The 15159-nt window shown below is 40.6% G+C and overlaps 1 protein-coding gene across 1 annotated transcript in view; it reads right to left on the bottom strand.

The window, feature by feature from the left end:
• OOSP2 (oocyte secreted protein 2) overlaps window positions 1-15159 on the bottom strand; it is a 93751-nt gene that overhangs the window by 31096 nt on the left and 47496 nt on the right. The window lies entirely within an intron of this gene.

The following is a 15159-nucleotide window of genomic DNA, read 5'->3' as shown; positions in this document are numbered from 1 at the left end:
GGGGTAAGGTGGAGAGCAAAAGAGAGAAATCAATATCACTACAAAAGTCAGAAAAATAAAAAGCACAAGTCACCTCCACTCAAAATAGCATACCATAAAAAGCCCTCCAACCTCTTAGTGTAGAAACTACACTTTCAAACAACAAATCATGAGGACACTCCTGTACCTGGATCTTGCTCAGAAAAAGCTAAAATCATGCACAAAAGTAGAAATGATTGTAACCCTACAAAATCCTTCATGATATCAACCTCCAACCAGTGACCAAAACACAGGATACTAGAGGCACCTGGCCTAGTAGCCATGGGTCATTTTATAGCCAATACCACCAACCTCAAGCTTTTGGCACTTAAAAAATCACTCTGCTGATCGCTTTCATTTTTCACAAATATATGTATTGTGTTTTTGCTGATCCAAATTAATACTTGGAGTATATGGAAAGTACAAAGGAGAAAATAAAAACTATTTATGAGAGCCACTATTTGGGGGCTCTTGGGTGACTCAGTCAGTTGAGTATCCAACTGTCAATCTCAGCTCGGGTCTTGATCTCAGGATTGTGGGTTCAGGCCCCATGTTGGGCTCCACAATGGGCATGAAGCATACTTTAAAAAAAAAAAAAAAGCCACTATTTTTATATTCAAAGAAAAACTGCTTTCTACCTCCTGAACCTTGACTTCCCACTGATCACTCCAGTACTGAAATCAGGGGAGCAACAGTGCCACCACCAGGTCTTTGAGAACTAGGACTTCTCCAGGCCCTCTGAAATTCCTGGGAAAAGAAAATGTTCAGGGAGCGTCAATAGGTGTTTACCGAATTGTTGGGGAAAGGTATTTAGGGTGTTTGGAAAACTTTAGAAGCTTCAGAACTTTCAGATTCACTTGCAGGGTTTCTTGAACTATAGATTGCTGGGCTGTGTTCCAGGACATTCTTCCTCAAATTCTTATATGGCCCAAGAATTTGCATTTCTGAATGTTCTCAGATGATGCAGATTATGCAGATGATGCTGATGATGCTGATGCCAGGGCTATACTTGGAACACCACCAACATAGTCAATATCACCTTAGGGAGCACCCTGTTCAATGGCTCCCAAACGCAATCAAAATTATCTGAAATGCTATTTAGAAAGATGTCTCAACCCCACTATGGTCCGGTAGGATTATTCATAGCTGGAAGCTTTAAAATACATATGAATCACTGCAGGTTCTTGCGGAAAATGAAACTTCCCAGAGTCTATCCCAGTTTTAACAATTGTCCCCAGGTGCTTCATGGAAACCTACACTTTGGAAAACCTTGAACATGTCTGTAGGGCCACTGATGAGGAGGGAATGAAGCAGGCCTCCAATTCTACTTCAGTTAGCTCCACTCCATTTTCATCTGTTTTACATTGGAGCCATCTTTAAAAAATTACTAATATTATAAATCCGCTTTGCCTTTTTTTTTTTTTAGTTTTTTTTAAATTTATTTATTTATTTATTTTCAGAAAAACAGTATTCATTATTTTTTCACCACACCCAGTGCTCCATGCAATCCGTGCCCTCTATAATACCCACCACCTGGTACCCCAACCTCCCACCGCCCCCACAACTTCAAACCCCTCAGATTGTTTTTCAGAGTCCATAGTCTCTCATGATTCACCTCCCCTTCCAATTTACCCCAACTCCCTTCTCCTCTCTAACACCCCTTGTCCTCCATGATATTTGTTATGCTCCACAAATAAGTGAAACCATATGATAATTGACTCTCTCTGCTTGACTTAGTTCACTCAGCATAATCTCTTCCAGTCCATGTTGCTACAAAAGTTGGGTATTCGTCCTTTCTGATGGAGGCATAATACTCCATAGTATATATGGACCACATCTTCCTTATCCATTCGTCCGTTGAAGGGCATCTTGGTTCTTTCCATAGTTTGGCGACCGTGGCCATTGCTGCTATAAACATTGGGGTACAGATGGCCCTTCTTTTCACTACATCTGTATCTTTGGGGTAAATACCCAGGAGTGCAATGGCAGGGTCATAGGGAAGTTCGCTTTTTGATTTCAAGTGTAAAATCACAATTCTAAGAAATCAGATATGCTTAGGTGCTACTCAATAAATGTCATCTTTGACAAATCAGTGAGGAATACAAAAATGAATCCAAATCCTGCTTCTCTTCATATACTCTCTTGCTATTTCCAGCATCTGTATAATATAAACATTATAAAGCATTTATGTTATTTGTGCTAGTAGTTGTGGTCTTTTGAGGTTCAGGAATGACCTAAAAGAAAATAGAGAGACCAGAACAACAAGTATAGCATTACATCTCGTTCCAGAATCAGCAGTCTGAACAAAGCCTTTCCCAAAGATGGGGGAGAAAACCGTCACCCAATTTCTCACCTCCCTTTCAGCTTTAGCTCCATTTAGACATCACATTATAACAGGAGAAAAGAGATGGGATAAATTCATTGCTACCATGGTATTTTGTGTCACTCCCAGATCTGCCAAAAGGGACTTCTACTCAGGGAAGAGCCTCACTCTAGGTTTCTCCACTGTTACCTCTCCCTTGGGGCAAAAGATGTGTGAGACCAAGGGGACAAGACCCCAAGTACCCGAGTCGCCAGAATTACCTCCCCAAATGGCCCTGAACGCACATCCAAGGCCTGTAGGAGCTCCTTCCTGGGTCCACCCTCCCAAGTATATATCCTATTGGGCCTAGTCGGTGGCCATTGGGCTGTTGTGTACTGGGACTGTGGATACAACTTGGACATGTCATCTGTACTATCCACACACAGGTAGTCCATGAGTGGGAGACCCTTTACAATGCAGGTCAGATGGGCTGGAAAGAGAGGAGAAGGTGGACCACAGGCCACAGGAAAGTGAGTGGAATAGTGATGGATAGTGGCTTGTACCACACCACAGTGCTCCAGCATGGAACTCTGAGGGCTGAGGATGCTAAATTAAATTAATCTCATTGTGAAAGTTGGTTTGCCAAAACAGGAGGGCAGAACCTATCTTGATTAAGCTTCTTCAACTGATTTATAACTTTTACAAATATGGCAGATATGCCTCCACTTGTACCATTGCTCTAGTCCCCAAAACCTGCTAGGGAGAAAAAGACCTGCAGCCCTTGGCATTCAACTCAGAGTGGCTTGTGCTGGATATCTTCTGATATCCCTGGGAGCTCTTAGGACCCTGTCTAGTTCTGCTGATAAGCCTTGAAGGAACTGGGTTTTACAAGACATCATGGTTCTGGACTCACTCTGCAATATACCTTCAGTGAGTCAAAATAACCAGAATTACATAACTCTTGCTTGACAGCTCAAAGAGAAATGAAACAAAAGAAGTAGGGATTATCTCAAAGTGAATCTGCTTGTTTAGATAAAGAAATGCTAAATAGGCAACTGTAGCCTAGTTAATAGCTGGTGACCTTGACTCCAAACTCAATACTTAAATCCTAAATTCATTCTCAATCCTGATGGAAGCCACACCAATCATTTACTTTTATTTTCTAGTTTTCTCCTGTATAAATGTCTAATATTTATTCTGAGATTATCTACCAACACATATTCCTAACTTATCATTTGCCTTGGGGATCATAGGTATTTCCTTTCAGCAAATATTTGATGACCCCAGGATATAGCCGGAAATACAACAGTGAACTTGAAAGAGTTATCTTTACCTTTGAGGAACTCACAAGCTGGCAAGGACAAGCACATTAAACAAACACAGATAAGAAATAATTCTGCAAGGGACTGATGGGAATTTTCACAAGTGTTACAAGGGAAAGTATGGAGTGCAGAGAGAGTAGATAACAGGGAATAGAACCTGGTCTCGGGGTGCAGACAGAGCATCCCTGAGGAAGTAGTACTTAAGCTGAGGGACATGAAGCAGCACCTCCCAAAAGCAAGACTTCAAGAGGAAAACCATAAGGGCAAATGAGACTTGAGGAGGGAAGGCACCTGGCACAATGGAAGAAAAGGAATGAGTGAGGTTATAGCATAGCTGACAAGATAATGAGGTTAATGCTGGACACACAGGCATGGTCAGAAGGTACAGATTCTGAAAGATTCACGTTTAAAATATGGAGTCTCGGGGCACCTGGGTGGCTCAGTGGGTTAAAGCCTCTGCCTTCAGCTGGGGTCATAATCCCAGGGTCCTGGGATTGAGCCCCGCATCGTGTTCTCTGCTCAGAGGGGAGCCTGATTACCCTTCTCTCTCTGCCTACTTCTCTGCATACTTGTGATCTCTGTCTGTGAAATAAAAAAATAAAACCTTTGAAAAACAAAAGTACATTAAAATATGAAGTCTCTCTCAAAGTACAATGGAAGTTTTCAAGGTTTTTGACTAGGAAGCAAATAATCAGAAGTGTGTTTTTGAAGATCATTATAGGAGTGAAAGTGAATACTCAGAGCCCAAAGAGTCACAGACATATCTTCAATTCTGTGATGATTACAATAGCTTTTGACAAACATTGCCAGTGTTAACAGTAAAATAACTCATCTGCAAGAAAAATGCAAACTGACATTTTAATAGGTTAAAGTCCTAGGGTAGTCTTAGGTAGTCAAACTGTGTTGCTGGAGAATTTCTTTTCTTTAAACAGGGATTATGTATTAACCATATTTGAGATATGCTACTCTAGGAGTTGCATGGAGAATGTCTTGGAAGTACAAGCAGTGAAGACAAAAATTTGGAAGTTATGGCTGGGGTACAGAACCCCTGGTAATCTAGACCAGAGTAGTAGCAATAGAGGCAGAAAAAAAGCAGATTGGTTCCATGTAACTGTCCCTCATAACAATGTACTTCTTGATTATACTAGTCACCAAACATGCTTAAACATGTACTGGCAACAGGCCTCTGGGGGAGAGGATGATATACATCCCTAAAGCTGAGCATCTGGGAATGCCCGGCCCGCTCAGGGTGGAATGCTGCCTGCCTCTTTTTTCTGTTATCTCCCCTTCTCCAGAGATCGCCTGTAGTTAATTAGATGATCCCTTTATTTTTTTTATTTTTATTTATTTTTAATTTCTTTTCAGTGTTCCAAAAATCATTGTTTATGCATCACACCCAGTGCTCCATGCAATATGTGCCCTCCATATATTGCTCACCACCAGGCTCACCCAACCTCCCACTGCCCCCCAACAAAACGCTCAGTTAGTTCCTCAGAGTCCACAGTCTCTCATGGTTCATCTCCCCCGCCAATTTCCTCCAACTCCCTTCTCCTCTCCATCTCCCATGTCCTCCATGTTATTCCTTATGCTCCACAAATAAGCGAAACCATATGATAATTGACTCTCTCTGCTTGACTTATTTCACTCAGCATAATCTCTTCCAGTCCCGTCCATGTTGATACAAAAGTTGGGTATTCATCCTTTCTGATGGAGGCATCATACTCCATAGTATATATGGACAACATCTTCTTTATCCATTCATCTGTTGAAGGGCATCTTGGTTCTTTCAACAGTTTGGTGACTGTGGCCATTGCTGCTATGAACATTGGGGTACAGATGTCCCTTTTTCACTACAGCAGTATCTTTGGGGTAAATACCCAGTAGTGCAATGGCAGGGTCATAGGGAAGCTCTATTTTTAATTTCTTAAGGAATATCCCACTGTTTTCCAAAGTGGCTGCACCAACTTGCATTCCCATCAACAGTGTAAGAGGATTTCCCTTTCTCCACATCCTCTCTAACACATGTTGTTTACTATCTTGCTAATTTTGGCCATTCTAACTGTTGTAAGGTGATATCTCAATGTGGTTTTGATTTGAATCTCCCTGATGGCTAGTGATGCTGAACGTTTTTTCACGTGTCTGTTAGCCGTTTGTATGTCTTCATTGCAAAAGTGTCCGTTCATGTCTTCTGCCCATTTTTTGACATGATTATGTTTTGTGTGTGTTGAGTTTGAGGAGTTCTTTATAGATCTTGGATATCAGCCCTTTGTCTGTAGTGCCATTTGCAAATAATCTTTTCCCATTCTGTGGGTTGCCTCTTTGTTTTGTTGACTGTTTCCTTTGCTTTGCAGAAGCATTTGACCTTGATGAAGTCCCAACAGTTCATTTTCACTTTTGTTTCCTTGCCTTTGGAGACATATCTTGAAAGAAGTTGCTGTGGCCGATGTTGAAGAGGTTATTGCCTATGTTCTCCTCTAGGATCTTGATGGATTCCTGCCTCACGTTGAGGTCTTTTATCCATTTTGAGTTTACCTTTGTGTATGGTGTAAGAAAATGGTCAAGTTTCATTCTTCTACACATATCTGTCCAATTTTCCCAGCACCATTTATTGAAGACACTGTTTTTTTTCCACTGCGTATTTTTTCCTGCTTTGTCAAAAATTATTTGACTGTAAAGTTGAGGGTCCATATCTGGGCTCTTTACTCTGTTCCACCGGTCTATGTTTCTGTGTACCATGCTGTCTTGATGATTACAGCTTTGTAGTAAAGCTTGAAATCAGGCAACAAGATGAGCCCAGTTTTGTTTTTCTTTTTCAACATTTCCTTAGCAATTTGGGGTCTCTTCTGATTTCATACAAATTTTTGGATTATTTGCTCCAGCTCTTTGAAAAATGCTGGTGGAATTTTGATCGGAATGACATTGAAAGTATAGGTTGCTCTAGGCAGTATAGACATTTTCACAATGTTTATTTTTCTGATCCATGAGCATGGAATGGTCTTCCATCTTTCCATGTCTTCTTCAATTTCTTTCATGAGTGTTCTGTAGTTCCTCAAGTACAGATCCTTTACCTCTTCGGTTAGGTTTATTCCCAGGTATCTTATGGTTCTTGGTGCTATAGTAAATAGAATCGATTCTCTAATTTCCCTTTCTGTATTTTCATTGTTAGTGTATAAGAAAGCAATTGATTTCTGTACCTTGATTTTGTATCCCGCCACATTACTGAATTGCTGTATGAGTTCTAGTAGTTTGGGGGTGGAGTCTTTTGGGTTTTCCATATAAAGTATCATGTCATCTGCAAAAAGAGAGAGTTTGACTTCTTCTTTGCCCATTTGAATATCTTTTATTTCTCTTTGTTGTCTGATTGCTGTTGCTAGGACTTCTAACACTATGTTGAACAATTCATGGAAAGCAATGAGAATGAAGACACTTTGGTCCAAAACCTATGAGATACAGCAAAGGCAGTCCTAAATAGGAAATACATAGCCATCCAAGCCTCCCTCAAAAAAAACTGAAAAATCCAGAATACACCAGCTGTCTTTACACCTTAAAGAACTGGAGAATCAACAACAAATTATATCCCTTTAAATGTGTTTACTCAACCACAAAATCCTATACTGCTTGACCAAGCATATCTTACTTATCTTCTTGCTTATCTATAATCTCCTTTGACTCCTTTGTTGATCATTATCTTGTATCTAATAAATAAGGGACTGAGGAGTTGTTCAAGACAACAGTCCTTTCAGCGGTCAACCCCTGCTCCGGTTCTCTTGCAGCTGACTTGTTTGTGCCTCATTCTTCTCCCCTGGGCCATCAGGGAAGTGGCAGCTCCAGAAGGTAGAATGTTTGGCCCTGGTGATTGATTAGATCATTTTATGGGGAGACAGAGGTATCATGCTTGACAACCAGACTTTAGGTGCAATCAACTGAATTGATGGTTATTAGTGAGATAATGAGAGCTAAAAATTATGTACTGCCTGTTATGGACTAGGTACTATTCTCAGCAATTCTGTGGTACTCACCAAACTCTCATGAAACAGGGGATAAGAATTATTAATGTCTACATTTTACTGATAAACTAAGCTTTGGAGAGGTTCCCTAAGAGACTTACCTAAGGTCACATGGCTCTTAAAAAGCAAAGAATCACCAATGAAAAAGCAAGTTAGCAATAGATGAAAAAGCTTTAAATTTAGGATATGCTAGCTTTGAGATTCCTATGAGACATCTAAGTAGAAATGCAGAGAAAGTCTTTGGCCATAGCTTGGGACTCAGAAGGGAATCCAAAATAGAAATAAAAATGTGGGAAATGTTAGTATATTTGTAGGCTTCAAACTAGATGTGAAAGCCCCTGAGTGTATAGCATGAGAAACAAGAACAGATTAATACAAAGTCCTGAAGACATAATAACATACAAAGTTTAAACAAAATATTGGTAGTGAGTACAAAGGAGCAGTCAAAAAGTCTGGGAAGACAATCGGGGGAGAAGTTTGAGGTCACTGTCATAAAAGGGGAAAATGTATCTCAAATTAGAGAATCTATTACATTCAGTGCTCATAAGAATTCAGGTAGAAAAGACAAACCACAGAATGGAGAATATATTTGCAAATCACCTCTCTACTAAGGGACTTGTCTCCAGAATATAAAAAGAGCTCTTACAACTCAATAATAAAAAAGATATGACCCAGTTTAAAAACTGGCAAATGAACTTTCTGGAGTGATGAAAATGTTCCATAACTGACTGTGGTGATGGTTGGACATACCTGTGAACACACAAAAGTCCATGGAAACAGAAACCACTGAAACCACCTTCTACAGCTAAATTGTATACGATGTGAATTATTACTAACAAAAGCTGTTTCTTTAAAAATGAAGGTGAGCTGTCTATTACTTTTGGGAACAGCTTGTTGGCAAGATCATCTGAGGAGTTTGGTACAGTGGTGGAGGCAGAGGACAACTGAAGACGTTTAAAGTGTCTTCCAACCCTTTGACTATTCCCTGCCTTCCTCTGCTCAGCTCTGAGTCAGAGGACTAATCCCAGCAAACTTCTTCCCAAGATCCCTCTACTGTCTCCTTTTTAGAAGTAAGAGATTACGCTGAGTGAAATAAGTCAAGCAGAGAGAGTCAATTATCATATGGTTTCACTTATTTGTGGAGCATAACAAATAGCATGGAGGACAAGGGGAGTTAGAGAGGAGAAGGGAGTTGGGGGAAATTGGAAGGGGAGGTGAACCATGAGAGACTATGGACTCTGAAAAACAATCTGAGGGTTTTGAAGTGGTGAGGGGTGGGAGGTTGGGGGAACCAGGTGGTGGGTATTAGAGAGGGCACGGATTGCACAGAACACTGGTGTGGTGCAAAAACAATGAAAACTGTTATGCTGAAAAGAAAGAAAGAAAGAAGGAAAGACGTAATCGACGGGAGGCTGGACAGTAGAAATTTACAGCTGGTTCCATGGGCTGTTGTCTACTCTCCAAGGATGCCAGGGTATTTGACCCTTGGTTAACTCTCCTAACATTAACTCAGAGAATTGTTATGAATACTTACAGGAGATGCACAATAAGTGACAATCTAAAAGAAGACTATTTACTGTTTCGTTGCTGCTACCCCAGAGAAAGGAAGCTAGTCACAGATACCTGAGGGCCTGTGTCACTAAACAGGTATATATAAAAGGTGAGGAGACCCCGGCACTGATGGTCCCCTTAAGTTAAGGCTGTCCATGTACGCTCAAGCCTCATGTCTCATGGCCATGCCCATCTCAAGTGCAGACTGACTGGAACATCAGAAGCTGTGCCTGGGAGTCATAACATCTCCTCCGTGTTGATACTGAGTGAGCATGCAGAGTAGTTTCATGTCTTGAAGCCTTCCTTATAGCTAAGCAATCTTGAGCCAGGGTGAAGCCTATTGTGCCTCATGAGCTGGATTGTGAATTTGCATCTAACCTCACTTCTGCTGGAAGAACAGAGGAGACACTGCCAAGGCAGTGCCAGGAGACTAGAGGGTGAGAGAAGAGGAGGGTCTATGGTGTTTCTCCCCTGAATCTCTTATCCTGAGACATCTACAGTCGGTCTATCTCCTGCCAGGCAGCCCTCCTTTCCATGGGTCCCTTGCATCCATCAGCCCCTCCAGGGCTGGGATGGTATCTCTCTACAGCTGTTAGATTGAGTTGCCTCATGTTCTCCTATTTCTTCTTTCAGCTCCCACAAACCTCAAAAATATAACCCCCATATTAAAGTACTCTATTGAACTACCTGGTGTGTTTTCTGCTTTCCTAACCGGACCCTGAACAGAATAGTTCAAAGCAGGAGCAGTCTTACAAAATACAGCCTTAAGTTACAATCTGGGGATTTAATGCTTATTTATTTTGGTAGGAATGCAGTATCACCTCAGTGTTAGTAGAAAATGACATTTTAAAACCCGTGGGAGGGGTGCCTGTGTGGCTCAGTTAGTTAAGCATCTGCTCTCCACTCAGGTCATGACCCTGGTGTCCTGGGATCCAGCCTCTGCTTAGTGGAAGTCTGCTTCTCACTCTCCCTCTGCTCCTCCCCCAACTCATGCTCTCTCTCTCTCAAATAAATAAATTAAATATTTAAAAAAATAACCTGTGTTATATGGTGGCATCACACTGGTTTATCGGTCACCTAATGTTTCTTAGGGTGATGGGCCTACTGTTGAGGACTAGATTTTTGGAGATCAGTTAGTTTCAGCAGTTGCCTGTGATTTCAGCAATCATGATTAAGAGGAATATGTGGTTAGATGCTGATTTCAGCAATCATGACTGAAAGAAATATGTGGTTAGATGCTGATTTCAGAAATCATGATTAAGAGGAATATGTGGTTAGATGCTGCTTCTGACATCATGGATCAGCTTACAGGAATAAAATCATAAATTCAAAATCTTACCCTCTCTGTTCAACTTACATCAGAAAACTAGACAGCTTCTATATGAGCTAGACAAGATGCATTTATTTCTTATACCCACAGGCCATGGGACTTAGGAAAATTAGAGCACAATCTAATTGTACAGCTTGCAGAATGAAAGTTTAGTATATAGCCCACCACATCTCCATGGTAAAGATGTGGCCATTGACAAGGATGGAGTGGGATTCTGAGACTCAAGGTGAGAATTTTGAATATACTTCAAAGAATCTGAGAATCCTGAATCACCCAGTCGTTTTGAAACTTCCTTTTTCACAGAATTAGATTTTCCCATCAAGACTGAAAGGACTTGTCTTCCTTTGCTTGGAGGCCCTGAATGCCTGTTCTGCCTAAAGCCTGTGCCTGTGATTACTCATTGCCTGGAGAGCCATCACTATTGTCAGATCCCAGTGTGACCCAAGAAGACAGGGGCAAAGTTAGACTCAAGAGAAGATAGTTTAAACACAAAACTAATTACAAGATCTTCATAATTAACATTTGCAGAAACCTAAAAAACATGTGTAGAATTGGATCACTGATGTGTTAGACCAAAGAAAACAGAATATAATGTTGGATGATGCCAAACTTATCAATATAGATGCAGTTAGCAGAGACCATGAAGTGGCAGCGCTTGAGCAACAGCAAGTGGCTCCACCATTTTTCTTGGTTGTTAGTATGGAAGCTGGACTCAATAATGACCTACATGAGTAAGAATGTGATGCCCAAAAGGCACCCTCAAAGGCTTAAGGAGATGGCCATACTGAAGAGGATTTTTATCATGGGCAATCCATTCATATGACTCTTTCTTCCTTGGGGGAGAGTCCAGAGTCACAATGACATTAGGAAATCAATTAGTGAGAGAAAATGGTTGGAAATAATAGAGATATGGTCATTCCAATTATCTCAGTTGGTATAATGTCACCCTAAATCAGCCAGATGTGATGACAGTACTTGAATCATGGTTGGAGTTGGACAAGGTTGGAACAGGCAACAGAACCAGAATAACAATAGGAATATTTTAACTCACAGAGATCTATGACATCAGCTAATGAATCAGGAGGTACCTAGGAATGAAATAGGTGATCAGCTTCCTAAATTATTGCTTAAACTATATAACTGGAAAAATTCTAAATATCGCATATCATATATCTACTGCTGCAAAACTCACCACTCTGAAACCTAGTAGCTTAATACAATCATTTTCTCACAAATCTATGGGTCAGCAATTTGACCCATATATTTAAACCATCTAGGTTTAACTAGATACTCTATTAATTTTGACCAGGATTATTCACATTATTTTATTCATCAGGTGGTTCAACCAATGCTAAATGAGCTAAAAGCTCCTCACACAACATCAGGCAGCTGGCAGGCTGACAACTAGAATGTTTGAGTTCTCCCCTGTGTGGCATTTACAGCAGGCTAGTTCTTGTTCCTACATATAGCAGGTCCAGGATTCAAACCACAGAATTCAATTAAAAGGCAATTTTCAAACTTCCTCTTACATCATATTTTCTAACTTCCTATTGACCAAAGTAAATGACATGACCAAGGCTAAATTCAAATCTAAAATTAAATATACTCCTGTACAGAGGTAGAAAAAAATTGTTTATGCTCAGTTAGCCAACATATAGTACATCATAATTTTTTGATGTAGTGTTCAACAACTCATGTGTTGCATATAACACCAGTGCTCATCACAACACATACCCTCCTTAACGCCCATCACCCAGGTACCCTATCCCCTCCTCCTCCTCCTTTCTGTAACCCTCAGTTTATTTCCTGGAGTCCAGAGTCGATAGGACCATAGGGGAATGCAGGGAAACTGAATGGGAAGAAATCAGAGAGGGAGACAAAGCATGTGAGATAGAAGTTTTAAAAACTTTAGCATGTAGGTATCATTTAAAACCCTGAGATTTAATAAGACTACTAAAGGAGAGAGAAGAGTTTTAGAAATTGAACCTTAGAATATGACAACTTTTAGAAAATTTAGGTGCATTATGAGGAACCAGCAAGAGAACCTCAAGAAGGATCTGTCAGGACAGTAGAAAGAAAAAGAAAAAGAAAAACTCCATAGAAGGATGAACTTCTAGCCAAGTAAAGTAAGTAAGGAAAAAAGAATAATCAATGTCGGGTGAGATAAATGAGAATTTTATTTATTTGCTTATTTATTTTGACAATTTTATTTATTTATTTGTCAGAGAGAGAGAGAGCACACAAGCAGGCAGAGTGGCAGGGAGAGGCAGAGAAGCAGACTCCCTGCTGAGCAAAGAGCCGGATGTGGGACTCGATCCCAGGACCCTGGGATCATGACCCAAGCAGAAGGCAGCAGCTTAACCCACTGAGCCACCCAGGTGCTCCAAAAATTTTTAATCAACATTGAAAGCAGCAGTGTGGAAATGATCCTGATAAGATCAGTCTTAGTGGAGGGGTCCAATTTCAATTAAGAAGCTTACAACTTCTACTTCCATTTTTATATATTTTAAGGCTTTGCCCCATCAAATCTAATCCATCAGGAGACATAAGCATAACTATGATGCTGTACATTAGATCCCCAGAATTTGTTCACTCTATAGCTCAGAGTTTGTACCCTTTGACCAACATCTCCCCAATTCCTCCAGCCTGTAGCCTCTGGCAACCACAATTCTACCATCTGCTTCTATGACTTTTTACTTTTTTAAAATGCCACATGATATCATATAATATTTGTGTTTCTTTGTCTCACTTATTTCATTTAGCATAATTCCCTTGAGATCCATCTATGTTGTTATAAATGATAAGATTTCCTTCTTTCTCATGGCTGAATAATACTGCACCATATATACATACCACATTTTCCTTATCCATTCATCAGCTGACAAACACTTAGGTTGATTCCACTACTTGGCTATTGTGAATAATGCTGCAGAGAACATGAGAGTGCAGCTACCCCTTTGGATATATATTCAGGATTACTGGGTCATATGGTAGTTCCCCATTTAATTTTTGAGGAACCTCCATACTGTTTTCCATAATGACTACATCAATTTACCTTCCCACCAACATTGTACAAGGGTTCCCTTTTCTACACACCCCTGCCAACACATACTATCACTTTACTACCAGCCATTCCAACAGAGGGGGTGGTGATATCTCACTGTGGTTTTGCTATACATTTGCCTGATGATTAGTGGTGTTGACCACCTCTTTATGTAACTGTTGGCCATTGGTGTGTCTTTGATGGAAAAATGTCTATTTGGGTCTTTTGCCCATTTTCCAATGGGATTATTTGGGGGGGTTTTGTGATTAAGTTGTAGGATTATTATAATTATATTATATTATTATAATTATATTATTATATAATATTATTATATATATTATATATATTATTATATTATATATTATATTATATATATATTATATATATATTATTATAATTATAGATTATTTTTATGAATACCTTATTAAATATATGGTATCTGATTAAAAAGAATTTGTTTACATTCTATAGGTTGCCTCTTCATGCTGTTTATTGTTTCCTGGCTATGCAAAAAGCTTTCCAGTTTGAAGCATGCCCACTTTCTATTTTTTGCTTTTGTTTTTTGTGCTTTCAGTGTCAGATCAAAACAAACCATTGCTAAGGTCTATGTCAAGGAGCTTCTTTGCTTTCTTTTCTCTCTATGTATGTTAAGTCCATTTATTAGTTTTCTTTGGCATCATGTTTGCTTGCTTTGTGATCTGTCTGGCCTTATATTTGTGTCTGTGTGTTTGAAGGAGCAAGCACCTATCCATCTTTACAGCCTGTTTTTGACAGGTAAAGACCTTCTCCTGTCAGGCCCAGGGCTGATGGGATTCTCTCTGGGATCACAGTCACCAAGGTTGGATGAAACTGGGTCACCTTGCTGCTGCCTCAGTTGGGTCTGCAAACCACAAGTCTATTTTCAGGTACATGACACTCCTGGCTCCTGCTGGGTCACTGGAGAGATCCCAGCATGGGCAGGACTGTTCCTGAACCATAGCTGAGAGGGGATGGAGCCCGGTCACAGGGTCCATTCAGGATCCACAGGTGGACCATAGTCAGCCAGTCTGCCTCCTAGGAACTAAAGGGTGTGTCTTCTGCTAGGCCCCTGGGTGGGAAAGACTGCTCCCAGACCACGGCTCATGCTGTACACAGGTCATAGCGCTTCAGGCTCCTCAGCCCTAACCAAGGTCAGCAGTCCTATCACCCAAGGCTCAGGTGGGCATGATTCCTTCCAGGTCCCTTGGCTGATGGTGCAATTCACAGAACCAGTGCCAAACACTGACAGAGCCAAGTCCACAAGGGGATAAGGCTGTTTTCTGGTCAGTACCCAGGACCATGGTCAGTGAGCCTGGCTCTTCAGGGTTCAACAGGGAAAAATCCAGGAAGAAAAATCAGAGCAGGCAAACTCTGTGCTTTAGCTTTTGTGAATACAAGTCTTTCTTCTTTGGTATGTCCTTTCAATACAGCTCTCCTCAGCAGCTGCAATAAGGTTTCTGAACCTCTTACTTGGAACACAAAGTTCCCACATAGAAACTCGTGTCCATGGATGGCTGCTAAAATGATTGTTGCTGTGGGGGGATATTCCACCATCTGGCTGACCCATT

This window comes from Mustela erminea, chromosome 9, assembly GCF_009829155.1.
Source record: "Mustela erminea isolate mMusErm1 chromosome 9, mMusErm1.Pri, whole genome shotgun sequence".
NCBI lineage: Eukaryota > Metazoa > Chordata > Mammalia > Carnivora > Mustelidae > Mustela > Mustela erminea.
This window is presented reverse-complemented; position numbering and strand designations above follow the sequence as displayed.